The sequence below is a fragment of the Ursus arctos genome, unplaced genomic scaffold, assembly GCF_023065955.2.
Source record: "Ursus arctos isolate Adak ecotype North America unplaced genomic scaffold, UrsArc2.0 scaffold_5, whole genome shotgun sequence".
In the NCBI taxonomy this organism is placed as follows: Eukaryota; Metazoa; Chordata; class Mammalia; order Carnivora; family Ursidae; genus Ursus; species Ursus arctos.
In genome coordinates this window covers 90,024,017-90,051,778 of record NW_026623067.1, presented here as the reverse complement: position 1 = coordinate 90,051,778, position 27,762 = coordinate 90,024,017, and the positions used below count along the sequence as shown (strand labels likewise).

General features: G+C 40.9%; 1 protein-coding gene across 1 annotated transcript in view; it reads right to left on the bottom strand.

Moving 5' to 3' along the window:
• Nucleotides 1–27,762, bottom strand: part of APC (APC regulator of WNT signaling pathway) — a 301,009-nt gene that overhangs the window by 159,219 nt on the left and 114,028 nt on the right. Inside the window, exon 2 of the mRNA XM_026498453.4 lies at nucleotides 6,874–7,057. The gene's annotated coding sequence lies outside the window, so the exon portion shown is untranslated. The remainder of the gene's footprint in view (nucleotides 1–6,873; nucleotides 7,058–27,762) is intronic.

Here is a 27,762-nt window from a genome sequence, read left to right as displayed (position 1 = left end):
CAGGTGGACAGAAAAGAACAATACACTGGATCCTATGTGTATTTTGGTCCATGCGTTAGAAAACTAGATCCCAAAATTGTAAAGAAAGAAAAACTTAAATATGTACAAAAATAAAATTAAATATAATGAAAGGTTAGAATGTAACTGTAAAAATGAAAATTAAAAGACAAGAAAAAACAAAAGAGGAAACAACAACAACAACAACAACAACAAAGGAAGGGATATTAACAGACAGGTGAACAGAACAAAGCAATACAATATATCCTGAGTGTATTTTGGTCAGTTTGTTAGAAGAAACTACATCTCAAAATTGTAAAGAAAGAAAAACTTATATATATACAAAAATAAAATCAAATATATTGAAAGGATAGAATGAACTTAAAAGATGAAAATTTTAAAAAGTTAACAAAAAAAAAAAAAGAAAAGGAAGAAGAAAAGAAATAAAACAAAAAGAGAATATGATCAGACAGGTGAAGAGAACAGTGCCATACACTAGATTCTGAGTGTATTTTGGTCTGTTAGAAGAAACTGCATCCTAAAATTGTAAAAAAAGAAAAACTTATATATGTACAAAAATAAAATTAAATACAATGAAGGAATAGAATGTAACTGTAAAATGAAAATTAAAAAAGATTTTTAAAAAGAGTTGATAACATAAGAAATTGGTTGAAAAAGGAAAGAGGAAAAAAATTAAAATTGAAAGACTAAAAAATCATGGGGGGAAAAGCCATGAATTCTTTGTGCTATATTCCCCTAGTGTTGGAGTTTTGCAGTTCTCATTGATGGGTAAACTTGGTCTTGGCTGGATGTTCTTGCTGATCTTCTGGGGGAGGGGCCTGTTGTGTTGCTTCTCAAGTGTCTTGCCCTGGGCAGAATGGCACGTCCCTTGCCAGGGGCCAAGCTAAGTCATTTGCTCCGGTTTACTCCGTGTGGCTTTTGTTGCCTGAAGGCTTTTGCACAGCTTTAGAGGATGAGAATGAAAATGGTGGCCTTCCAGTGTCTGGCCCCAGAACTGAAAGCTTGGGGCCTCACTCCTCAGTGTGCCCTCGGGGAAAAGCAGTCAATCACTCCTGTCTGCTTGGTCTCAGTCCACACTCCGACCCTGTCTCGAGTCTCTAAACTCTGCAGACTCCTATGGCAACATGCTGCCATGCCACTCCTCCCTGGGGAAGAAGGGAGGATTCACTAGTTCTGCCGCTTGTTAGGCCCCTGGTCTGAGAGCACATGACTGACCACGCTACGGTTCCTAGTTTATGGCAACCCCGAGCTGAAAGCCCACTTCTGGGCTTGCTGATTGCAGCCGGCTTCCCTGCTCTGATGCCTGGGAACTCTGCCGCACTCAAGTACCCCTGGTCTTCCTATGACCCCGAGATCCTGAGACCACACTGTCCCACCTAGGAGTCTGCCCCACTTTGCCACCTGAGTGCCTTTCAAGCAGGGATGTCCCTCACCTGGGCAGACTTCCAAAAGTTCTGATTTTGGGCTCTGTTGTTTTATCACCTTCCAGTAGCCAGCTGACGTAGGCTCCCTCCCCCTGCAGTTTTATCTTTCCATATATGGCCTTGCATTCACTTCTCCGCATCTCCTACCTTGCAGAAAGTGATTGCTTTTCTATTTGTAGAGTTGCAGCTATTCTTTTCTTAGATCTCCGGCTGAGTTCGCAGGTGTTCAGAATGATTTGATAGCTATCTAGCTGAGTTCCTGGAAACTAAGGAACTAGGTCTCCTATGCCTCTGCCATCTTGAGTTTTCTTCCAATAGTTTTCTATTACCGACAACATTGCAATGAATATCATTTGTATATACTTGCATGTGTACTGGTATATCTATAGAATAAATTCCTAGAAATGGAATTGTAAGGAATATGCACCTTTCTAATTTTGATAGTATTGCCAAATTTCTCTTCATAGAGATTGTCCCAATTCACCTTCTCCCAGCAATGTTTGAGAATGTCTATTTCTCCACACCACCAATATAGCGTATTGTAAAATTTTTGTTTTGCCAATCAAATAGGTGAAAAATATTGTCGTTGTAATTTTAGTTGGCTGTTCTCCCTTTTACTATGAGTAAAATTGAAAATCTTTTCATACGTTTAAGAACCATTTGTATTTTCTTTTCTGGTGAAGAGTTTTTCTCTTTTGTCCATTTTTCTATTGGGCTTTGGTTTTTCACTTAGCATTTTATTTAAAACAGTTGTATTAGGTTAATTAGCTCTGTGTTCAAGATATGAGCTGTAAATTCTCTTTCCAAGTTTGTTTCTTGATTTTCTTTTGGTGATTTTAGCATGCATTTAAATTATAATTTTTTTGTGTCGTAGTTTAGAAAGTTCTCTGCCATTCTGAGGATTCTTTTTCTCTTTTTATGGTTCTTTTATTTCTTCCTTTTTTTTTTTTAAGATTTAATTTTTAAGTAATCTCTACACCCAACATGGGGCTTGAACTCACACCCCTGAGATCAAGAATCACATGCTCTATCGACTGAGCCAGACAGGCACCCTCCTTTTTGGGTATACATTTAATTTTTTGATCCATTTGGAAATTATCTTGGTAGATGGGGAAAGGTGTGTATCTGTTGGGAGTCAGTTGCTCATGGAGCTCTCATCTCTGTGCCTCTTGTGACAGCTTTTCTTCTGAACTATCTTTTCAGGGATGTTTATATAGTGATCAGCCTCGGGAGATACAAATAGTGTCTCTCTCCAGGTCGAATGGCAGATTTGTTTGCTATCCGGGATAATAAAGATGTTTCCCTCTAGGTTAGGTTTGCTAACAGTCCCCTTATGAGATGGAGGGTTTCCTGAGCTCAGAGTTCCTCAACTGTGATACTGTGGTGTGTAGCATCCACCTGACCAATCTCTGCGTCTCTCTCGGAAGCTTAGGGAGCAAGGGGAATTAATGCAGTTTTGGAGCTCATGCTTCTTTTGTCTTTGACCCAGGAATCTCCTATCTTCTGAGAGCATCTCTGAAACCCTAGCAGGCTAACTTGCTGGCTTGCAAGCAGGGTAATATCTCAGGCTTGTTATAGGTCTTGACAGGATCTATTTCTACCTTTTCCCAGATGGCTACATTGTTAGCACATCACCATTTAAAAAAATTTAATAGTTCCACCTTTCCCAACTGATTCTAGATGACCACTTTTTTTATACACTAAATTCTTGCATGTGTATAGGCTCATTTCTAGGCTTATATTCTATTCTGCTAATCTATTGGTGCTAGTGTATATTTTTATTTTTTTAAATTAAAAAAAATTTTTTAGGGGTCTATGAAAATGTTTTATTTTTTAAAAAGATTTTAATTCTTTATCTTTAGATAGATAGATAGAGAGAGCACGTGAGTGAGAACAGAGAAAGGGGCAGAAGGAAAGAGAATTTCAAGCAGACTCCATGCTGAGCAAAGAGCCCAATGTGGGGCTCAATCTCATGACCTGAGATCATGACCTGAGCCGAAACCAAGTTGGATATGTAACCTACTGAGCCACCCAGACACCTGATATTTTAGTTTATTTTAAAATGGAAAGGAAAAAATGATTTTTTAAATCAAATAAAATGTTTTTGTATGTAATATGAATATATTTGTCTTTATTCCAACACAGTTAAAAAACATAATTTTTGGTATTTGTGGAGGAAGGGGCTCACAAGGAGAAGTGCCTATGGTCCAGAAAATTCATAATGTGATCCCACTGGCCAGTGCTGCCGCTCAGTGAGTGTAGGGCAAAGGCACTTTTGATGGCCCTAATGGATGGCCCTGACCAGAGGGAGTACATTTGGGTCAAAGCCCTCCTGGGGCCATATACCCTGGGAATTATGGGAAAAGAGGAGAGAGAAGGGAACAGAGACATGAAATAGGAGCCCTTCACCCTCTGCCCTTGGGGAGATCAGACCAAGGGACAGAAATAGCCCTATACCTTAGAAGACCACTAATTTGAGGGAAAAGCCAATTCTCTGACCTCAGGGAGCCCCAGTCTGAAGGGGAATACAGCCTTGTCCTCAGGGAGCTGCAGTGTGAGGGGGGAGATACAGTCCTGCCCTCAGGGAGCCCCAGTCTGAAGGGGAAGACACAGTCCTGCACTCATGGAGCTCCAGTCTGAGGGGAAGACACAGCTCTGTGCTCAGGGAGCCCCAGTCTGAGGAAGGAGACACAGGTCTGCCTTCAGGGAGCCCAGTCTGAGGGAAGTGCTAGTATTTACTTTTAAAAAACTGAGGATTTATGATATTTAATATCTGGTGGAATAAATAATCACTTACTTTCTTCTTTTCCAGAATTTCCCTGGAACTTCCTGAATGATTATTTTTGCATATGAAATTTAGAATCAGCTTATTCAGTTAAAAAACATTCCTTGCATTTTATTAATGGTAGTGTCAGACTTATAAATTAACTTAGGGAGGATTAACATCTTTATGATGCTGAATCTTCTTATTTAAGAATATGCTATGCCTTTTTTAAAATTCAAGTAGTCTTCATATACACGGCATCTATTCATTTCTAAATGTGAATTTTATACTTTACTATTTATAGAATTTTCTTATTAGTTTTGGTAGTTTTTCAGTAGATTCTCTTGGATTTCCAAGTTTTATAATTATAGTAACGGAAAATGTAGATAATTTGGTCTTCCCTTTTAATACTTTTAATTCCCTTCTCCTATCTGTTTGGTTTGTCTACTTGTCTAGTACCTTAACAAAATAATGTTAAATAATAGTAATGATGGTACAACGTTGTTGAGTATTTACATGCCTTGTAGTGTATAAGTACTTTATATCTATAAAGCTATTTACACCTCATAGCAAGCAGCCTTAAGAAGCAAGTCTCATCATTAACTACATTTTACAGAAAGGGAAATTCAGCACAGAAATATTAAGCAAATTGCCCATAGTCACATGGGTCCTTGGTGGCAAATTGGGATTTGAACCTTGGTGGTTGAATGCCAAAGTCCATAAAGTTTACCATTTTCCTACAATGCCTCTTACGAGAAATAAGAATAAATAAATATCCTTTGTTTATCTGAGTTTGGTGGAGATGTTTCCGGTAGCTGCCCTTTAAATATATGGTGGCTTTGCGGCTCAGATAGATCTACTCAATCGTGTTAAGGACAGAGTGCTTCTGAAGAACAGATGTACGTTTTTTTCAAGAGCTTTTTCAGCATCAATGGAGATGATCTCAGATGGCTTTTCTCCTTGGATCTATTAAAGTGAACTAAGTTAATAGAGTTCCTAAAATTGACTTTCCTTTGCACCTCTGGAATGCAGCCTACTTGGCCTTGGTGTGTTATTCCTTTGATGTGCTGCTGGGTTCTGTTTGATAATATTTTATATATGATTTCTGCATTTATATTGATACACGAAGAGGCAAAGCTTTACAGGAGAACAAATTCTGGTGTATAGGAAGGAGGAGAAAATTTTAGCTGGAGGCCCTTTAGTGGAGAGGAAAGGTACCTGGGTGATAGCAAACAGAAGCAACACTTAGGGGCACCTGGGTGGCTCAGTCGTTAAGCATCTGCCTTCGGCTCAGGTCATGATCCCAGGGTCCTGGGATTGAGCCTCGCATTGGGCTCCCTGCTCAGCAGGGAGTCTGTTTCTCCCTCTCCCACTCCCCCTGCTTGTGTTCCGTCTCTCGCCGTCTCTCTCTCTGTCAAATAAATAAATAAAATCTTAAAAAAAAAAAGCAACACTTAACATTTTCTCATCAATAAATTGATGAGAAGGTAGAGAATTCCAAAGCAATAAGAAAAGTATGGAAGAGGAACTCCTCCTCTTTTATCCAAGTTTCTTAAGATGTATTTTCAAACAGAGAATGTTCCTAACCCTCCTATATTCTCTTGTATCTCCTATCATATTCTTTCTCTTCCAAGTGTCTAGTGGTCAGAAGGAAAAAGCTAGCTGGAGTTCTAGTCCCTCACTAGTAGTTACTAATAAAGGGATAATCACATTATAATTGAATCATTCCCTAAACATAGTGGCTATGGTGGATAGTTCTCTGCTCTTTAGAGAAAAATAAAAGGGGGTAACAGGTCTATAGCTGGAGCACAAGCCTTCATTTCATTGTGGAGAAAAACTGGAGAAATACCAGAATGAGAAAAGAAGATGACTAAGTTGATAGAGGTCAAAATAATGCTACTACCTGCTCTTAATTCTCTTTTATGTGTACTTCTGCGTAAAGTACTGCAGCAGTGTAGACGCTCAATTCTGTCCTTCACCAAGGACACCAAGGGGGAGGAGAGCTCGGTTCTTCTGAGGAGGGCTTTGAGGGCTGCTCTGCTGGCTCCCCAGGCAGTGGCAGTTGATGGAATCATCTGCATCAGAATCTCCTGGGGTGTCTGCCAAAGGGTAGGTTCCCAGGCCCTACCTGGGTGAGACCCTGAAATCTGAATTGTTTTAAACCCAGCTAATTCTGATGCAGATAGTCCTAGGACCTCATTTTCAAAACAGTTCATGAGAGATGGTTGACGTCGCATTCTACCTCATATAGAATCAAAGCAAAATGCTGCATTTTTTTCCTAAAGATTTTATTTATATATTCGACGGAGATAGAGACAGCCAGCGAGAGAGGGAACACAAGCAGGGGGCGTGGGAGAGGAAGAAGCAGGCTCATAGTGGAGGAGCCTGATGTGGGGCTCGATCCCAGAACGCCGGGATCACTCCCTGAGCCGAAGGCAGACGCTTCACGACTGAGCCACCCAGGCGCCCCCAAATGCTGCATTTTAAATAGATCATGGCTTAGATCCAGGCCCTGCCTTCCAGAAAGATGTATATATACAGGCGATGATACAAGTATGCATACCACACATATGCAGACTGTGATCATTCATTTCAGCATTTTTGTGCAGAGAAAACCAGACATGTTGATATTACCGAAACAAATTCATCTAAAAGTAGACAACTGACCTTCCAGGATCCATAGGTTTCTGTGTGTAAAATTCTTCAGTCAAATCCTAGGTGTCAGGGCTGACAAATGATGCATATCCTTTCACACCTTTTAGCGGGTTGAATACCGAAGGGAGAAAGTTCCTGTGGGCGTCACCATGGGGCATCACAGGAAGACAGTTGTCTCTGGCTTCTAGTCAACAATCTGCAATGAAAAATGAATGTTTCAGTACTTCTGAATAGTCTGCTTAATAATTTGGAAAGCAGAACCCATCCCTCTGATGCCCACTAACCATTTTTGGCAAGTAATTTGGACACATTTATCTTCTCTGACATTGCCTAATGGAGTATCTCCTTCCCTGGTGTATGTTGAAAGTGAGCGGCTAAAACGTGTGCGTTCTACACCTGCAATAGGGTGTGTGTGCTACAGATGGAAGCGCCCACCTTGGGCTCCCGGCCTAAGGAGTTAAACTAACCAGTTCTCCAGCAGCTACTCACAGGGGTATTTGTTATTTTAACCTCTTAAGTAAGGTCTCAGATCTTTCAGGGCTGGTCTCTAGGAGTTAAAAAAAGTTTTAATCTAAGACTGCAAAAATAGATTCCAGTTTAAAAATAATTTCATTTTAAACTGAGTGGGAAAGCAAACATTATAAGTTAATTAAAAGGAGTACTGTAAGTGCTTTGCCAGTGTTTCGATTCCTCAACCTGGAGAAAGTGGTCACAGTAGAAAAATGTGACTTATTAGGACATTTATATAAAGAGCTTTAAAACTGGCATAAGAATCTCAGAAGAAGGAGAAGAAGAAGGAAGAGGAGGAGGAGGTGGAGGAGGAGAAGAATGAGGATGATACCTAGTAGGATTTTTTGTCCATAATGTCTTTTGACTAGAAATTAAGAAAAAAAAAAAAAAAGGTGGGGGGAGGGTAAAAGGCAACAGGAGAAAGGAAGAATCCAAGACCCATGCTTGGATTCATTTTATCGGTCCTCAAATTCATCCAAGAAATGGCATAAACTTGTAAAAGAAAAGGTGAAGCTGTGGGTTTTCATCGGTATAGTCAAGTACGTATAGGCTCCTCCTAACTACTTGAGGAGAGATAATTCTAGAAGACAGACTGCTTTTTACCGTAGGGGCACGTTCATACTCTGATCATAAACTTCGGCATGGTAGCGTTTCCCTAACCTGTCCTTACCAACGCATACCTCCCAGTTCAACACTTAACACCATCAACTTAATTTTTCATTCCAAGAAAGGTGATAAAATCAAATATCACTAAAATTGCTCTTCATATAAAAACCTAATTTCATTTTATTCAGTTTCATAGAATTCTTGCACAGCTATTGAAAACTGAGTAACTACAGGTTACAGATGGGCATATATTTCAATCATCTGCCATGATAAGGGTAGCAAATAAATGTTTTTGATGCTTTGGGACTCTTGGATTTCAAGATGGATTCCAAATGTTAAATGCTACATGTTAGAATTGGGGTTAGAAAAAATTCAGAGGAGGCACCAGTAAAGTCAGCCAAAATATTTTCTTGACTTGTGACTATTCTCATTCAAGCACCAAAACAGGTTCTCTAGAGCAATCTTTAAAACCCTTGTTTTCGTTCTGCTTAGTAAGTATTTATTTCCACTACTTTGTGAAAGTTACAAGGAAAAAAAAAGAGGATTTCCATTTCTTTTTAAAAAAATTTTTTATTATGTTATGTTAGTTAGCATACAGGACATCATTAGTTTTTGATGTAGTGGATTTCCATTTCTACTCCTACCCCAAAGCTCAGGCCACTGGATGTACTTCCTCCTCCTGATAGAATCAATCATTGGTACAGCACCCTCAGCATCTGTTCAAGTGACTATGTGACAACATGAAAATGAGTAGAATATAATAATAAGTATAGAACCAAGGTTCAAAATTGGATTCATGTGATAATTGCAATTATGTTGAAATTATATATACATTCAGATAAGACTAGAAGAAGACATGGGAAAAGTGAGGCTAAATGATCTGGTGGGAAGTGAGATTTTAGATGAATAACTTCTATTTTTAAATTTCCAATACTGTTATTATATTGTTTGCAAAATAACTTCTTTAAAAAAAGAATCTAATTGACTTGTAGACTGAAAACTGTAACAACTTGTTGAAAGAAGTTAAAGAAAAACAAATCAATGGAAAGAAATCCAGTGTTGATGGATGGAAAGATGTAATATTGTTAAGATGACAGTACTACCCAAGGTGATCTATAAATTCAATGCAACCTCTATCAAAATTCCAACGTTATGTGCGTATATAGAAAAATCCATGCTAAAATCATGTGGAATCTCAAGGGACCCCAGATAGTCAAAGAATCTTGAAAAAGAAGAACAAAATCAAAGGTCTCACACTTTCTGATTTCAAAACTTATTGCAAAACCGTGGTAATCAAAACAGTGTGGCACTGGCATGAAGACAGACATATAAACCAATGGAATAGAATAGGGAGCTCAGGGGCGCCTGGGTGGCTCAGTCGTTAAGCGTCTGCCTTCGGCTCAGGGCGTGATCCCGGCGTTCTGGGATCGAGTCCCACATCAGGCTCCTCCGCTGGGAGCCTGCTTCTTCCTCTCCCACTCCCCCTGCTTGTGTTCCCTCTCTCCCTGGCTGTCTCTCTCTCTGTCGAATGAATAAATAAAATCTTAAAAAAAAAAAAAAAAGAACTCCTACAACTCAACAACAACAAAATAAACAACCCAATTAAAAAAATGGGTAAAGAACTTGAATAGACATTTCTCCAAAGAAGAAACACAAATGGCCAATATGCACATGCAAAGATGTTCGACATCATGAGTCATTCGGGAAGGGCAACTCAAACCGCAATAGGATACCAGTTCACAGTCATTAGGATACCTGTTATTAAAACAAAAATAAAAAAACAGAAAACAAAATATGTTATCCAGGATGTGGAGAAATTGGAATCCTTGTGCACTATTGGTAGGAATGTCAAATGGTACAGCCACTGTGGTCGACAGTATGGCAATCTCTAAAAAAACATAAAATTGAGGGGTGCCTGGGTGGCTCAGTCAGTTAAGTGTCTGCCTTTGGCTTAGGTCATGACCTCGGGGTCCTAGGATCCAGCCTTGCATCGGGCCCTCTGCTCAGTGAGGAGTCTGTTTCTGCCTCTTCCTCTGCCTTTTCTCCATTTGTGCTTTCTCTCTGTCTCTCTCTCAAATAAATAAATAAAAATCTTTAAAAAAATTGAAAATTAGGGGTGCTTTGGTAGCTCAGTCAGTTAAGCATCTGCCTTTGGCTCAAGACATGATATTGAGGTCCTGGGATTGAGCCCTGCATTGGGCTTCCTGCTCAGCAGGGAGTCTGTTTCTCCCTCTCCCTTTGCCCCTTTGCTCACTTGTGCTCTCTCTCAAATAAATAAATAAAATCTTTTAAAAAAATTGAAAATTGAATTACCAAATGATCCAGCAAATCTACTTCTGGGTACATACCTAAAAGGAGTAAAAGCAGGGATTCAAACACACATTTATACACCCATGTTCATAGAGGCATTGTTCACAATAACCAAAGGTGGGAGCAACCCAAATGTCCATTGACAATGAATGTATAAACAAAATGTGGTACATACATACAATGGAATATTATTTAGCCTCAGAAAGGAATGAAATTATGATACATGCTATAATATGGATGAACCATGAAGACATTATGCTAAGTAAAATAATCCAGTGACAAAGGTCATCACATCGTATGATTCTTCTTATATGAGGTTCTTAGAATAGTCAAATTTATAGAGACAGAAAAATAGAATGGTCCTTGCCAGGGTTTGGCAAAGGGAAAATAGGGAGTTCTTGTTTACTGGGTATGGAGTTTCAGTCTTACAAGATGAAGAGTTCTGGCGATGGATGGTGGTGAGGGTCGCTCAACAACATGAATGTATTTAATATTACTGAGCTGCACAGTTGAAAACAGGTAAAATGAGGGTGCCTAGCTGGCTCGCTGGGTGGAGTGTGAGACTCCAGAGTATGCGATGCTGGGTGCACAGATTAATTACAAATAAAAAATCTTAAAAACAGTAAAATTTTTGTTAATAATAAAATTTTTGTTCTTAGTGAGATTGTTGCAACTAAATTGTCCCATTACCAACTCTGCAATAGATCTCCTCTGACCTCTTCAACTGTCAAATTCTTTGCTAATGGGCTTATCTTTTGAGTTACAAGTATTTACTAACTAGGTAACATATGGATGGCCCAGTATTTGGTGCTATGGACAATACAGTGGAATAGAATATGGGCCCAGTGACTTTCAGCAATACCTGGACAAGACAGGGCACATGGGACACAGAGCACTTTCTCCAAAGGAAAATGACACTTGATACACCCACTGGGAGTGGTACAGACCAAAAGCGCATTAAGAATTCAACTATGGACTCTGAGAAACAAACTGAGGGCTTCAGAGGGGAGGGTGGTGGGGGAATGGGATGGACTGGTGATGGGTAGTAAGGAGGGCACGTATTGCATGGTGCACTGGGTGTTACACGCAACTAATGAATCATCGAACTTTACATCGGAAACCGGGGATGTACTGTATGGAGACTAACATAATATAATAAAAAAACATTAAAATTAAAAAAAGAGAAGAAAACCATGAAATCTTACTAAATCAGAAGACTTGAAATAATGGAGAGGTATGATGTGTTTCTGGTTGGGAGGACTAAATATTAGAACATTTCATTTCTCCTTAAACTATTCTATAAATAGAATGCACCATATCAACATCTCAATGGAATTTTGATTGTAAAGTTTACAGACTGAAAAAAAAAAAAGAATTCAAGTAGGAGAGGTAGAGCTGAAGAAGCTTTGGAGAATGGGTAGGATCTGATTACATGTAGATGGGAGTCACTGAACTGATGGGGCAACTCATGAGTCAACTAACGTGTGCATTTTTTCTCACCCTTGGCACCACTGACATTTTGCACTGTCCTATTTTTGTTGTGGAGAGCTGTCCTGTACACTGTAGGGTGCTAAGCAGCACCCCTGGCCTGCCCACACTAGAGTACTAACTCCCTTATCCACCCCACTTGGGACAATCAGAAATATCTCCAGGGGCGCCTGGGTGGCTCAGTTGGTTAAAGCTCCCCACTCTTGATTTCGGCTCAGGTCATGATCTCAGGGTCATGAGATCGAGCACTCTCTTGGGCTCCAAGCTCAGCGGGGAGTCCGCTTGAGACTCTCTCCTTCTGCCCCCCCAATAAATCTTAAAAAAAAAATCCCCAAATTTCAAATGTCCCCCCTTTGAGGAGTATTGATATATGGAACTTGTCCCTGATCCAAGAAAGACACCAGTTTGACCAGAGTAGAAAGTCCAGTCATGAGAGTAACTTTCGTCCAAGTATTCTAATGTCCGTTTTGGCACCGGACACAAAATGGATGGTTTGTAAGTCTTTTTGTTCATTCCCCCCACCCCTTTTTAAAAAAGATTTTATTTATTTACTTGAGACAGAGAGCACAAGCATGGGGTGGGGGAAGGGAGAAGCAGACTCCTCACTGAGCAGGGAGCCTGATGCAAGTTTGGATCCCAGGATCCCAAGATCATGACCTGAGCTGAAGGCAGATGCTTAACTGACTGAGCCACCCAGGTGCCCCTTGTTCACTCCTTTTGAATGGTGCTGTAAGAAAGTTGATCTGAAACTTTTAAAAGAGTTTGAATAGGAAAAGCCCAGAAGTAGGTGGACCATTTAGGAAACGATGGACCATTTAGGAAACCTTTTGTAATAATCTGGGAAAGAGATATAAAGATCGGAACTAAGGTTGTGATTAGCGGAATAGAAAGGGGACAGGTGTAAGAACTTGTGTGAGGGAAGAATAAATAAAACTTGGGGACAGTGGATAATACATCCGGGTGAGCTGGGGAGAAGAAAGGTGGGGCCCTGGTCTTGCTGAGACTCAGGGAAACTGGTGTAGACATAAGCAGAAGTCTCTAGGTAACTGAAGATTGAGTGTGAACAGTTACTGAGCATTTCAAATCATGAAAAGAATTTCTATAGCAAGGAGTCAAGCTGAGTCACCCTGCAGGTAAAGGAGGCAGGCAAATTTAAGCTTTCTTCAGTCTTCTCACAAAGAGGAAAGAGAAATGTAGGAAGATGGACAAGAAGGAGAGAAAAGCAGTGCAAATTTGGTTTTTCTTTGTTGTTGTTTTTGCCTGGCAATATCCGTCAGAGATGTAAAGACGAATAATCTCTGACTTGGGATACTAAAATGCACAGTTGAATCTCCGCATGTCCCTTTAAAAGCTGAACAAGAATAAAAGAAACACTTTGTGCTTTTTAATATTCTAAACCATTTCTCCATTTCCACGGAGGAAGTACAGAAAGCAAGGGCAAAATTTCAGCACGAGGGCCTCCCCTGGCTCACAGCCTTGGACGTAGCTAAGTGGGTGAGCACCCTATTGTCATCTGAGCAAGCCAGCTGCATCGCTAGATAGAGTGAGCCTGTCTGTGCAACTCCAAGACTGTAATTATGCTAAAATGGGATCTTGCAGCAGTGAATATAAAGAGAAGCCTTGGAATATCTCTCCTACACTAAACAACTTTATGGTTGAAAGGAAGCAATTACTGAGAACAAGATGAGGCTAAGTAAAAACAGCACAGCTTTCCAACTTTTCCAACTTGGATATTGACAGCATTCTGCTGACCTCAGGCAGTCTTTCTTTTTTTCTCCCTGAAGCCATAATAATTCCCGTTTTCTAACCTGATTTTTAGGTTAAGTGGAAATAATTTTTTCAAATTCACCCTCCCCCGACTCAGTTGAAAGCAACTTTCTAGATCAGCTTACTAACACCAGGAATTCTACCAAAGTCTTCAGGTTTGGTTATCCTTCCCACCACGACGTGTAGAGCCATTAGCTAGCCCAGGGAGTTCTTTCCTACGTGCTTTGGCAGAAATGGCCACTGTCCAGCCGGGAGCAGAGTTGCCTGGGGAAAAAACAGGTGTGAAACAGCAGAACGGAGGGTTCCTAGTTCTTTTCCTTCTCTTGTGATAGAAAGGTGGCAGAAATAGGAAATTGGGGACTAGAACAAAATTCTGTCTGAGGCTGGAAGCTGCAAATCAGTACCACCTCTCAGTGGGTCCAGCACCTCCTCATTGTGCCTCTGATGCCTGCAATGAAAAATGTCCACCTTGAACTCTCTACCCCTAACGTACATCGTCAGATTAGGGAGGAAGCAAGGTGGTGCTCGAGAACAAGCCCGCTCTGGCCAGGTCTATGTAGGTTAACTAGATAACTAGCTTTCTAAATCGTTCCAGAACCCAAACGATCAACTTTTACCTAAATTACATAGCTGGCCGTGCTCAGTGATATTTATCATTCTCCTGGAGAGCTCAGCCAAAGCACAAGACTACAGGAGGAAAAAGGACGAGAAGCATTGAGAAGAGACAAAAGTGTCATGATCTCTAAATGATATGATTGCCTTCCTAGAAATGTTAAGGGAATCAAAGGAAAAGCAATTAGGTCTAATGAGAGGTAGGAGTAAGGAAACCAGATGTAACCGTAAGCATGCCAAATCAGTAGGTTTCTTACATAACCAGCAATAATCAGTTATAAAATATAAGAAAGATTAAATGTGAAGAATTCTTTAACTAAATCAACGTATGTCCTTCCAATGTAATTTATACAGCCATTTCAAAGATGAAGTGAGTCTCTATAACAGGACACAGAAAGATAGCTATGATATCTGGTAGAAGGAAACTGAGATCCCAAACAGCATGTAAAAGATTAAAGCAAATAAAGTTACATATATGTATACACATATATATATGCACATATGTGTGTGTGTGTATGACACAGGTATCTCATGCATGGAAATGTAACCCAAAAGAACCCAATCCAACCCTTTAAGGTGGTTTTCTTGGGGGTGGGGGAACGGCTAATTTTCTCTTTCTATGTTCTATATTTCTTTTAGTATTTTTACATGACAATTACACATTATATTTGAAATCTAGAAAAAGCAACAAAGACTTAAAATTTAAGAAAAAAGAATCTTCCTGAGCTCTCCATTTGTTAGAGCCGGAAAGTACTTAGGGTTCATCTGTTAGCCAAACATACAAAACACTTGAAAGCTCATCTCCTTAAAACCGAAATTGAAAAGGAATAGCTCTCAAAATGGAATCAAAAGTTCTAGGGTTCAGTTCATAAATGAGAGTAACTGTGTATTGATATTGTTAAATCAGAACATATTTTAAAAGATAGATCTAGCATAGGGAAATTTCTCATTTCCCTTGGTGTTATAATCAAATTTTTAAAACATTATATTTTCTTCTAATTATGTCAGTAATTCATGTTTATTCCAGAAATTTAGAAATTACCACAAAGTATAAAGAAAAAATAAACATATTATAAAAATAACCCATAATCACGTTTTTCAGAGATAATAAAGATTAATGTATATATACTTTTAAGTAGGTATGTGGGCCTTGAACTCACGACCCTGAGATTAAGAAGTTTCATGCTCTACCAACTGAGCCAGCCAGGTGCCCCATAAAGATGAACATTTTTGTGTATATATTTCCCTTTACTCTTTTTATTAATGCACATGTATATTTTTAAAAAGGGATCACAACTATTTTCTTCTGACAACACATGGTGAATAGTGTCCCATGCCATTCTTTGAAATATCATTGAGAATTTCCTCTACTTCCTATTTTTTTAAACATAAATACTATAATGAATAGATTGATATAAAATTTTTGAGTAAAAAGAATAAGCTCCATGAGCACAAGGACTTTTTCTGTGTTATTTACAGATTTACAACTGTGTCCCCAGTGCACAGAATAGAGCCTGATTCTTAGCAGGGACTCAGGAAGCATTAATGAATGAATCTCATTTGCTTAGGCCAGTGGGGCTTAAGCTTTAATGTATATAAGAATTATCAGGAGATCTTGTTATAGCCAAATTCCCAGATCTCAGTCTGAATCCGAGATATTGATTCAGACATCTTTGGAAGGGCCCATTTGATTCTGATGATGGGACCAAGCTTTGGGAAACACTGCCTTAGGCTAAATACGCAGAGGCAGAATTTCTGGATCAAAAGCATAGATATTTTTAAAGCCTCTGGTTTATACTGTTATTTTACCTTCCTGGAAGGTTTTACCAACTTACCAATTCACCGCTTTTTCAAGTATCCTCCTCCCTGCTTTGTAATATATAAAACTGCCTATTTTGCTGCCTTTTGTCAACACTGCGTCTTTTCAGGTTGAAAAGCCATTACTGATTGAATAGGGATGAGGAAGAGAAAAGTGTTTCTCACTACAAACATAAAAAGGCATAAAAGAAAATGTATATAGAATGAACTACTCTTGTTCACCTCTTGGCATATTTGTCTGCAGTCTTTGCTTTTTTAAAGAAAAAAATCATTATTGTTTTTATAAAAATGGAACATTATAAAGAATGTGTACACTGTAGAAAAGGAAAGTATAAAGGTTTAAATCACCTCAGGTTGCACCATCTAGAGATCTTTAGACCTAACACTAGAAAAGCATGATTTTAGACATATTTCTATGCACGTCTATAGATAAGTGAACAAGAGATGGATGGTAGCTGGCTGGTTGGCTGGATGGGGAGCAAGAGAAAAGTACTTTTATAAAAATGAAATCATACTACAGACAATGATGAATATATTCTCTTTGACACTACCTGGGCTCTATTCTCCCTTTCGGGATTTTGTTAATGGTTCTGTGCTAGAGCTCGTACTCCTCACGTGGGTGTATAATCTACTCTTTTCAGTGGTTCGTGGTTTGTAGGCTGGGTTTCCACGGAAGCTCAAAGCAAGGCAAGGAAATGAGTGGAAGTGGTTTATTTGGGAAATGATCCCAGGAAGCACTGGTAGGGGAGTGGAAAAGTGACGAAGGAAAGGGAAGGAAGCCAGTAGTGGGAGGACGCACAGCCAGGGCACACTATGGAGTAGGGCACTCTATGGAGTAGGGCACTCGTGTGGCCAACGGGAGCGCGAGCCCACCAGGGAACTCTGGTAGACTGTATAGAACAGACGTCAGAGTTAGCGTAATGAAGAGTGCAGGAATTGGATGTTTATCCCACCTGTTGTCAAGTCACTGGTTGAGCTTTGCTAGGAGGAGGCATAAACTCCCCAGTACTTCCTGCCTGCCCTACAGGAGGCTGAGTGAGCCCTTGCTGGTCAGAAAAATCCCCAGAGAGTTGTAGGTGCTTGGAATTGGAAGTCTGAAAAGCAAACACAGTAATTGTGAATGCTGAGGGGGTGTGAGTGCACCCTGAACAGTGTTGGTAGATACCCTTGGGTTTTGGGTTGTTTCCCCAATTCAGCCTGGAACCCTGGAGCCTTTCATACTTTCCAGAGAGAGTCAGTAATGTTGCTTTTTTCTCTATTTTATCCCTTTCTCTCCATATCCATTCCTATTATTCTTCAGTCAGAAGATGAAAGAGAGATACATTCATCTGTATAGATTTCTCTCCAGATTGGAGTATTGGTGAGAACTCTCAGGATTTTGTTGACGGCTTTCTGCAGGTTCTGGGGGTGGCAATGAGGTCGGAGGCTGAGCTTTCTTGTGTGTTTAGCTTCTCTGCTGTTCTAGAAGATGGTGCCCTTCCCTCAACCCTCCACACCCCCAACTCCTCAGGGTTTTAAAAGCCTATTGTACTGTGGTTTAAAAATATATCCACAAATTTTTGACATCCTCCTCCTAAAAGGCAGAGGCAAACTCCCCTCCCTTTAAGTGCGGACTGGACTCAGTGACCGTCTTCTAATGAATAGAACACGGTGGAAGTGAAGACGTTTGTCTAGATGGTGAAAGTCATCCTAATTGTCTTCTTGCTCTCTCTCTCAAATCATTTACTCTGAAGGAAGCCACGTTCCCCATCGTGAGGACACTCAGCAGCCTGATGGAGGGGTCCACTTGATGACTCTGCGAACTGCCAGTGAGGAATCAGGTAACAGTCATGAGTCTAACGAGTGAGTCTGGAAGAGGATCCCCCAGGCCCAGTCCAGTCTTCAGACGGAAACCCCTGAGCCAGACCACCCCGCTAAGCTGCTCCCAGGTCCTGGACTCACAAAAACCATGGACATAAATGTTTTGTTAAGTCACCAAGTTTTGGCGTAACTTGTTATGTACAGTAGACAATAATACAATAGCATTAGTGTTTTCCACTTCCTAATTTAATACTTTTCTGGTAAATTTGGGGCTGGCTTTTATGCTATTTTTTGCCCTCCTTTTTAAATACGCAGTTTTAATTTACCATACGAAACAACTTTTAAGTTTCTTGCCCTGAACGTCGCATAAGACGTAAAACTTTGCTCTTTACTCTTTTCTATTGTGCATAAGTCCCGGGGGACCTAGGGCATCAGCTGTCATATAATTTCTTGGACAGCAGTGAAGAATAACTTGTTCAGTAATGTCCTTTCCCTTCACATTTTATCTATAAAGAGAACAATGTAGAGAGGTTAGTGCTTTGAATTGATAGAGGTACTTTAATACGTTCTAGACAAAAGAAGGCTTTGATGCTGTCTCCAAGAACCTCTTTGTTTTTTCCATGTGCTTCTAAAAATTGTCTTGGATCCTCAGGACTGTCACATCCCTGAGTCACCAACACCATCACTGTCTTTCTCTCTGGTTCAAGCTGATTCTTCTGTATCACTAGGCTCAGAGTTTCAATTTTCTCTGTTTGAAATCTATTAGGAAAGATTTTTCTCCTACAAAGTTTACATTGGCATTTTTAGAAATACTGCATGAAGGACATAGAGCAAAGGGCAGAATCAGATGACCAGAGAGGCGATGACTCCGGGACCTTAGGCCGCATCTCTTAACCCAGAGGCTAAATAAAGCAGATATTCTACGTGAAGCAGCTCCTGCAACTCAGATTTTACAACACCTTCATCACTTTAAAATAAAAAATTTCCATTTTGAAGTGCAAGAATTAGAGAACAGGGTCTCAAGTCATACTCGATGACTTGGGGAAAAAATCGCCAGTAGAAACGCACAATTAAAAATGTGGAAAGCAAAATCGTGCATATTCAATGATAAGAAACATGTAGAAAGTATGTGTGTATTGGGTAAAGATTAGGAGAACTAAAGGAATGTAAACAGTTATTTCATTTAGGCCTGACATGGCCTGACATGATGGGTATATTTTTTGAAACCGTAAAATCAAAATCTTTCTGGAAGAAAGAAATGTAACTATGTATGCCTGAGTGGATTTCTGTAAACATACCAGGCTGCAGAATTTTTAAAAGTAAATTGGGCCAGGGTTATGAAGGAGAGAGAGACTGTTCTTTCATTCTGGCTGAAGCAGGCTTCTGAGTTAAGACGTCCCTTGTGCTGGTAAAGAAACGTTCCCTCCCCTTCTTTCCCTCTCGGCTTGGCCCCATTTTGCTGGTAGTCTGCTTTTCTTCTCTCTCGATAGAAAAATCTTCAAGTTAGTTTATGGTTGAGTGTTTTGCCTGAACAAAAATAATGATAATAAAACTTCCCCAAAATGAACTGTGGTTAAGCCTCAATTTTAAAATCAGACCAGCCAGGAGCTGAGCCTGCTGTCACTTGGGCTCCTAAGAAACGAGGGCCTGCCTCTGCCCGCTGCTCTCGTGGCTCTTGTGAGCTTGGAAATAACCTACAGGAGGCCAGCAAAGGAGCCTGTGGAGCAGTCTGATGACTGGAAAAAATCAGTGGGCCTGCTTTATTAGGTCTCTCGATAAAACTCTGATCTGTTACGCCCCACTCGTTAAATAACATAATAAGCATCACAGGTGATATTACAGATGTGCATGTGGTTAACTTTAGAACTGTGACTATCTCCAGAAGGAATCACATTTGGAGAAGGGCCAGTTGCAGGGCGAAGTCAAACTGTTTCCATCTGCCCAGGGAACTGCTCGACCCTGACCATTTATGCCAGCTCTCAGCACGCGGGTCAGCAAAGCCTTTCTCCTTCATTGGTAAACAGAGAGGGGGTGGAGGTGTGTGTTGGGCCAGAGACAGGAGATCTCTACACAGAGCACCCCAGCCCTGACCTTGGTGCCTGAGTAGAGGTGACCTTGCAGAAAACTAGGGTTTGTTTGTTTGTTGTTTGTTTTTCATTTTTTAGCTTTTTTGTTTTTTATCGGTCTACCTCCCTCCTCCAGAATGTAAGCTCTGTGAGGGTAAGGGATGTTGTCTGTTTTGTTTGTTGCTTTTTCCCCAGGAGGAGCGTCCTGTAAAATGGTTTGGTGAATGCGTCCAGGCTGGGTCACATGACACTGGGGAAAGTGGGGACCTGAGGTCTGGATTGAAGAAATTGGATGATGTTTTCCAAAGACTGCCAGGGCCTCAGGTCAGGAATCACCACTGAGACAAGCTAATTACATAGCAAAGGATCTTATTAAAATGCCGGTTCTGATTCAGAAGGTCTGGGGTGGGACCTGAGATTCTGCATTCCTAACAAGCCTCCAGATGATGTTGGCGCTGCTGGTCCAGGGACCACACGTTGAGGAGCAAGGTTCTAAACTCAGATCTACTATCAATCGCAGTGGAAACCTACCTGGAACAGCCCGGGTACACTGTAATGTGAGTGAGACAAGAGTGAAGGCCTGGGAGGTGGGGGGAAGGTCAGGGCGGGTCTGCAATGGCAGGCTCAGGGAGTGGCTGGACGGCAGTCTTGCCTGTGGCATTGGTAACCTCTGGCTTGGCATCTTTGGGAAAGGTGAGGTCTTTTGTCTCTTTGGAAATCATCCGTGGCTCTGTGTCTTAGGTTCCATTTAATCCTGTGACCTGACCTCCTCCTACAAGGGTCAAAATCTCCTTCTTTAAAAATGTAAGTATTTTCGTATCAAAATCTCTAGAACTCACCTAAACTGTAAACCTACATCCCTTGTCTTCTGCTCTTCATTTTTTTCCCCATTTCATTCTTACAAGCACGAATATCTGTATTTTATGATCTGTGTCTTTCTCAGTTCTTAATTCCAGGTTTTAATGACTCTTTTTTTTTTTTTTAAATGATTTTTTATTATATTATGTTAGTCACCATACAGTACATCCCCGGTTTCCGATGTAAGGCTCGATGATTCATTAGTTGTGTATAACACCCAGTGCACCATGCAATACGTGCCCTCCTTACTACCCATCACCGGTCTATCCCATTCCCCCACCCCCCTCCCCTCTGAAGTCCTCAGTTTGTTTCTCATAGTCCATAGTCTCTCATGTTTCATTCCCCTTTCTGATTACCCCCCTTTCTTTATCCCTTTCTTCCCCTACTGATCATCCTAGTTCTAATGTTCCATAGATGAGAGAAATCATATGATAGTTGTCTTTCTCTGCTTGACTTATTTCACTTAGCATTATCTCCTCCAGTGCTGTCCATGTTGTAGCAAATGTTGAGAACTCGTTCTTTCTGATAGCTGAGTAATATTCCATTGTATATATGGACCACAACTTCTTAATCCAGTCATCTGTTGAAGGGCATCTCGGCTCCTTCCACGATTTAGCTATTGTGGACATTGCTGCTATGAACATTGGGGTGCATATGGCCCTTCTCTTCACTACGTCTGTATCTTTGGGGTAAATACCCAGTAGTGCAATGGCTGGATCATAGGGTAGCTCAATTTTTAACTTTTTAAGGGCCCTCCACACTGTTTTCCAGAGTGGCTGTACCAACTTGCATTCCCACCAACAATGTAGGAGGGATCCCCTTTCTCCACATCCTCTCCAACAATTGTTGTTTCTTGCCTTGTCTATTTTTGCCATTCTAACTGGCGTAAGGTGGTATCTCAGTGTGGTTTTGATTTGAATTTCCTTGATGGCTAATGATTTTGAACATTTTTTCATGTGTCTGTTAGCCATTTGTATGTCTTCATTGGAAAAGTGTCTGTTCATATCTTCTGCCCATTTTTTGATTTGTTTATTTGTTTCTCGTGTATTGAGTTTGAGAAGTTCTTTGTAGATCTTGGATACCAGTCCTTTATCTGTGGTGTCATTTGCAAATATATTCTCCCATTCCGTGGGCTGCCTCTTAGTTTTTCTGACTGTTTCCTTGGATGTGCAGAAACTTTTAATCTTGATGAAGTCCCATAAATTCATTTTATCTTTTGTTTCTCTTGCCTTTGGGGATGTGTCATGAAAAAGGTTGCTTTGGCCGATGTCGTAGAGGTTGTTGCCTATGTTCTCCTCTAGAATTTTGATGGATTCCAGGTTTTAATGACTCTTACCCCATTAGAACTAGGTACTTTATTTCTTATCTCAAATGTCTCCCTTCTCGAGGGCCTGTGAACATATGATCTATCCCTTCTGGAAACTTCTCCAGAGATTCCACAGTGGGAATCAGACTCTTGCTACTTGCAAGCCAAACTTCACCTCTGCAGTCACATAACGTGGAGGAGACTGGCTGCTTTTCCCATCAACCTCAAAAGGTGAGGGATTTGAGAGCAAGACCTTTGTGGGTGGCTTTTATTTTCTTTGTACTTTAAATTTGTCCCCAAATGTTAAAAAAGTAAGTATTTATTACTTTTTTTTTTAATTTTTATTTATTTATGTGACCGAGAGACAGCCAGCGAGAGAGGGAACACAAGCAGGGGGAGTGGGAGAGGAAGAAGCAGGCTCCCAGCGGAGGAGCCCGATGTGGGACTCGATCCCAGAATGCCAGGATCACGCCCTGAGCCAAAGGCAGACGCCTAACGACTGTGCTACCCAGGCGCCCCGATTACTTTTACTTACAGTTTTTAAAGACGGGGTATTTATCACAAATATCCTTCAATTCCTTTCCTCAGCCACTGTGGATCTATTGTTTTAATCCAAATCCTTTTGGAACTTATATATTTTACCTTTTCAACTTATGAGTTAAAGAACTTTGTAAAGAAAAAAAAAACCATTTAAGTTAACTACCCACGATAAAGTCTTTGATCAAGGACACATTTCTAAGTTTATCATTTTGGGGAAATTTAATCAAACATTGAATGTTACTTATGATCCTCATGAAATTTGCAAATGAACATTAAAACCTCAACATGCTCTAACATTTTAAGTTTTGGTTCTCAGTGTAAGTGGTAAAATGCATTACAGCAGAGAGATTGATACCCATTTGGTGGGTGCTCACTGGCTAAACCCATAGGAGAGGCTGTTTGACCTGGGGGCAGGGGCATAGGACTTGCAGTCAGTGAGACCCAGGTTTGTGTCCTCACTTACCACTTCTTACATCACCTTAAGCAAAATTTCCATCACACTGAGCCATGCTTTCTCACTTGCAAATGGTCAATAATAGCAGTACCTACCTCATAAGATTAATCATATGATTGTTTTGAGGATTATATAATACAATTGACAAAATCCAGTGGAGAGGAAACCCTGCAAGAGGAGTGCAGTGACCCAGTTTCTTCAATGAATAAATGGAAAGAATAGTAAAGAAAGATGTTTTGCTTTACAAGAGAGAAAGAAGGCGAAGGGGGGAGAGATTGCGTACAGGTCCTGGCAGTGAAAATGTTACCTATTATTTTGTGCCTTCCAAATTAAACCACACAGCAGTTTTCTAAAATCAAGTAAATATTTTTGGCATCCTATTAAGTGCCCTTTTACTAGGTCTACTCGTCATTCAGGGGTTACACAGAAGGATAATGATAGACCTCACTCGTGGTCCTGGCTTTGATGATTATTAGATGTGATATCTAGGGCAAATAATTTCTCCATTTCTCTATCTCCTCAGCTCTAAAATCTGGATGAAAATAATGACACCTGTCTCATAAGGCTGTTGCAAAGATTCATGACACCTGATGTGTAAAGTGTTTAGCACCACACCTACCACTCACTATGCATTCAGTAAATAGTGCTTGCCATTATCACTACCACCATAGTAAACATTTTTGCTGCTCTCAATAAGCTTACGCTCCATTTGGGGAGATAAGACACGTCCACAGAGAACCATAACCCACGGCCCAAGGTGAGGAATACAGCAAGAGCTGGAAAAGTGCTGTTGGAGGACAAGACAGAGAACCAATTGTGGCAAAAGATTGCATTTCCTTCAAGATGGAAAGGACTCCTGAACTCCTTCCTCTATGGCCTCACTCACTTTTACTTTCAGAGCAAGAGGTTGGACAGAAGGGATATGAAGTCAGGAGGTTTGTGTCTGGACCGTGGATATTTCTCGAAGAATCTGCCCTCAGACTGTAGGAGCTGCAATCTCTGGGTGTCGAGTCCTCTCTTCAGAGAACCACAGGGGAAGGTGCTGGGGGTGCAAACTCTATATCCCCCACATATTACTTTTCATGCACTGGGTGTGTTGGGGCCTGACACCATGAACACTTTCGCTGTCGGTACTTTCAAGTTACTGCCACACAGCAGCCAACCGGTGGAAGCCTGGGAGGGAAGGGGAGCCCTGCCTGAGGTGAATGGGGAGGTAAATAAAGGGAAATAAAGCTCACCTCGGCACCAAGAGCACTGGCATTTGGGAAAAGGTGGATCCCTACACAGAGCGGCCAAGGGACCTGGTGGGGAAGAGAGGCTTGAAGCTGCCTTGGGAAGTTCTCTGCCTTCCCACCCTCCTTGCCCCCATCTTAGCCTTCTCAGGCAGCCCCGTGTCTTGTGTGCAGTGCCCCGAACACTAGGGCTGAGATGGAGTGAGGTGAGGCAGAGGAGTCCTGGACTTGGGTCAAGAGATCAGGTTGAGTCCTGGCTTCACTATTTATGGGGTGGCCTTGGATAAGTTGCATAACTATACTGGCTTGTAATTTGTTCAACCCTAAAACAGGTTTAGTAAGACCTGCCCTGAGTATCTTATGGGAGTATTGGGAAGATTGAGTGAGTTAATTTGTATAAAACATGAGTTGTTATAATATCAATGACTTTGTTCCCTTTGCCCTTGACTTTGGGTATGTCTTGAGTCTCCTGAAATGAACAAATTACTCAAGTAAGTATTTCTACTACTAGCCTTGACCAGGACATATAAACAGCAGGTTTCTTTCTGTAAAGGTCATTTACATTTGGTATGTTTAAAATGTTTTTTTCATTTATTTCTTCCCTCAGGGAAATCTCTGTTCCCTGCATGATAGAATCCTTACTCATCTTTCTCTAATTCAACATAAACACTGTAATCACTTTAAACTCACTGGTAGGAAAAGCAGGTTTCTTCGAGACTCCATCATTTGCTATTAAGGGTAAAAGATGACCTTGTCTGAAATATAGGATATAATTATTTCCAGTTCTGAAAAAACTGTTCTTTGAACAGTCCATGCCCCTCCTTTGCATGTTGCTTTTAAAAGAACTGCAAGCTCTAGTGAGAAAGATGCCACAAAAATAGAAATGCCAATCTCTAAAGATCTCAAGGCACTTTCAAAATGATAAATAATTAATTTTCACAGCATCCCTGATATGATTAATCTTATTTTAGAGATGAAGCAAAGAAGGCCAACAGAAGTTAAGGGACCTGCTCAAGGTTATAAGTAGCCAAAACTGGAATAGAAGCCAGGCTGGAACTTCTAACACAAAGGTTCTCAGTTTAGTACATTTACTGAGCACAAACTACATCCTAGGTGCTGTGGGACCTGACCATCTAGGAGCTTATGATCTAGTGGGGAACACACACACACACACACACACACACACCCCTAATATAAAGCAAACAGCAATGAATCCTATAATTAGATTCAAAATATAAAAAAAAGAGGAGAGGAGAGATTAATTATGACCCAAGCAGAGGGGAAATCTGGAAATATTTTTTGTAGATGAGCTGAGGCTTGGAGAATGGGTTGGACATTGAGACAAAGACACAGGATGGGGAAACAAAAAGGACATCACTGCAGGCAGACTATTCTGGTTTGCGTCAATAACCAGGGTTTGGAAGGCATAGGACATGTTCTTATAAAACAGTAAATAGAACTGGGGTGTGTGCAGAGTAGGGATCAGCTTGCCAAAGACCTTGAATTTGAAATTGAGGCTGGATTTTTGTTGACCATGATGAGTCATCAGTGGCTTTTGGGTAGGGAAAATATAAGATATCTGTTCTAATAGGAAGGTTACTACAGCACCAATATGTAGAATACTTTAGAAGGAAAGAGAGCAAACAGGAAACGGGTAATTCATTAATGCTGTCAATCATTTGGACTTTCCTGGGGCCAGTCTGTGTATTCCTGATGAATTGTTGTGCAGCAGGTCAACAGTGGAACAAGTTTACTCTCAAGTGATTGTAGCAAAGTCTCAATGATGAACCAAGGAAAGCTCAAACTTTGCAGGAGAGAGGAAAGCAACGAGTAAATGACAGAAACTTAAGAGGCAGAACTTAGGGGGTGCCTGGGTGGCACAGTGGTTAAGTGTCTGCCTTCGGCCCAGGGCGTGATCCCGGCGTTATGGGATCGAGCCCCACATCAGGCTCCTCCGCTATGAGCCTGCTTCTTCCTCTCCCACTCCCCCCTTGTGTTCCCTCTCTCGCTGGCTGTGTCTATCTCTGTAGAATAAATAAATAAAATCTTTAAAAAAAAAAAAGAGGCAGAACTTAGAACTTGAGTAATTGTATAGATCTGTGACCTGGACACGAAGGAAGGGTAGACCTACGGCAGTAAGATTCTTAAATCATGGCTGGTATCTGTGAAAAAAATAATATACCTGTTATGGGCCAAATTGTATCTTCCCAAAATTCATATGTTGAAGTCAGAATGCCTAGTACCTCAGAATTTGGCTGTATTTGGAAATAGGGCCTTGAAAGACGTAATTACGGTTGAATGAGGTCATTAGGGTGGTCCTTAGTCCGGTGTGACTGGTGTCCTTATAAAAAGCAATTAGGACATAGATTTGTGCACAGAGGAAGCCCATGTGAGGACACAGGGAGAAGACGGCCATCTATAAGCCAAGGAGAGAGGCCCCAGAATGAAACCGGCCTGCTGACACCTTGACTTGGGATGTCTAATTTCCAGAGTGGTGACTGAAATTTCTAAGTCACCCAGTCTGTGGAATTTGTTATGGCAGACCTAAAGCATTAGTACATTCCCTTGGAAACTCATACAATAGATAGCTTCCTTGAGGCTAGAAGAGCTCAAGGACTTGGACTGGAGCCAGAACTACAGTCAACAAGAAAGGGAACATAAATTTAGAGAGGTAGGAAGAGAGAGACTCAGTAAATGGAATCACACAGATCTAAGGACAGCTACATACGACGTCTCCTAAACCAGACAAAGTATGTAGTTGTTGCCTCGAGTCAGTCACCTGCTTGCTCTTAGGAGTAGCTTTGTTGAACTTGGGACCCCTGGTCTGAGGATGTGAGAGATGATGACAGTTCTATGTCCTTAAATTACCCCACCACTGAGCATCATTCAAAACAGCTGACCCTCCCTTCCTTCTTGAAACGCTCTCACTTCTTGGATTGTGTGGTGTCATAAGCTTCCTCTATCTCTGGCGGCTCCTTTTTAATTTCATTTGCTGCCTCTTCTTTCCCTACCTAAATTCCGAATGTTAGAGTTCCTCAGGGTTCCATCACACACCTTCTTCTCTTCTCTAACTACCCAGTCTCTCCGGGTGAACTCATCCAGTTCTTTGGTTTAAACACCATATATTGACCCCCGAGTCTGCAGTTGTGGCCCTCAGCTCCCTTGAGCTCCTGCCTCACATATCCAAATATGTACTTGATGGTTTTCACTTATGTCACACAGACATCTCAGGTTTTATGAGCACAAAATCACACTCTGATTTTCCTGCCCAATCGTGTTCCTTCTTCACCTTTCATTCTCAGTAAAATGTTACCACCATCCACCTCTTGAGGTGGGGGGGGGGGGGGCATTTCCCGGAGCTTAGAATTGGCAAAGCAATTGGAAGATAGTAAAGCACTGGGCGATGTGAGGCCTAATGATGGTGAAAAACTAGACTACATGGTTTCTAAGGAGGCTTCCAGCCTTTTACTCTAAGGCATTTGTAATCAGGTGGGGCCGGGACCAGGGAGGGTGTGAGGATCTGAGGGAGATTCT